Source organism: Gossypium hirsutum, chromosome A06, assembly GCF_007990345.1.
Source record: "Gossypium hirsutum isolate 1008001.06 chromosome A06, Gossypium_hirsutum_v2.1, whole genome shotgun sequence".
Taxonomy (NCBI): domain Eukaryota; kingdom Viridiplantae; phylum Streptophyta; class Magnoliopsida; order Malvales; family Malvaceae; genus Gossypium; species Gossypium hirsutum.
The window spans coordinates 90,781,242-90,782,585 of NC_053429.1; positions in this window are offsets into that span (position 1 = coordinate 90,781,242).

Genomic DNA, 1,344 nt, shown 5'->3' on the forward strand with positions numbered 1-1,344 from the left:
CGGCTAAGGTGGATTTGTGTTGATGTTATTTGCATGCTAAAAGTGAAGCTTGTAATGATGCATGTGATGGTGGATTGATGACTCTTGAATCTTCTTTTAGCATCTTTGAGTGAGACATTAAGTTCCTTGTTCAACCATGACCAAAATTGAAATGGTATGGTGTTGTGATGCATTCGGCCATGGTAGGAAGTAGAAGAGAAATATGGTTGTTGTTCACGTTATTGGATGAGAAATGGTAGTAAGGTGAAGTGCAAATGTTAGTGTTTGATTTACTAGTGTATATGTGTGTATTAGCCAAGTTTTGAACTTGAAACAAAATGGTGTTTAGTCAATACAAGTGACCATACTTGTAGAATGTATTAAGTGTTGCAATCGGCCCCAACATAGACATGTATGTTCGGCCACATGAATGAGTACATAAGTTGATGTGTATGTTCAGCCATAGGTAGCCTATTGATGGCTTTAGCTTGACTTAGAAAATTCGGCTAAGGGGAAATATTAGCTAGTATGTTGAATTCGATTCGTGATTTCGTACATATGTGACTCTAATGTCTAATGTATATATGGGCTAAGTACCTTGAGCTTCTCTTTTGATGTTCAAATGAATTGTGTTAAATTGCTTAATGTGATTAAAAATGCGCATGACCATTGTGTATTTGAGCTAAAGGGTGGCCATATGACCTATTAAACTCCTTGTCATATTCGGCCATAAGCTAGCATAATGAGACTTTAATAAGTTAAATTTGTTTGAATTAGCTCAAGAGCTTAGAGGACCACAGTTGGATAAGGGAAAGGAAGAAGTTATCGAATAGCCGCCGAAATCGTTCGACCACATCCGAGGTAAGTTTTCGAGTAATGGAACTTAGATTATGATTTGATTAGATCATGTTTTAAGCAAATCAAAATCATGCTCTTTGTATGTGGCTATTGAGCCGAAATTTCAAGTGTGATAAGTGTCTTGTGTTTGAGCTTTGGTAATGAAAATGAAATACGGATGTGTCATGATCTATTGATAAATGTACATGGTTATTCGAATGATGTCCGGGCTAAGTCCCGAAGGCTTTGTGCTAAGTGACTATATCCGGACTAAGATCCGAAGGCATTTGTTCGAGTTACTAATTCCGGGCTAAGCCCGAAGGCATTGGTGCGAGTCACTAAATCCGGGTTAAGTCCCGAAGGCATTTGTGCAAGTTACTATAACCGGGCTATGTCCCGAAGGCATTTGAACGAGTAGCTATATCCGGTTAAATTCCGAAGGTACGTGATTCGGGAACGAGCGATCTTGCTGTAAAAATTTCAGTTAATACGCTTGAAAAATCCCAACAATGAGGTATGTTTCGTATG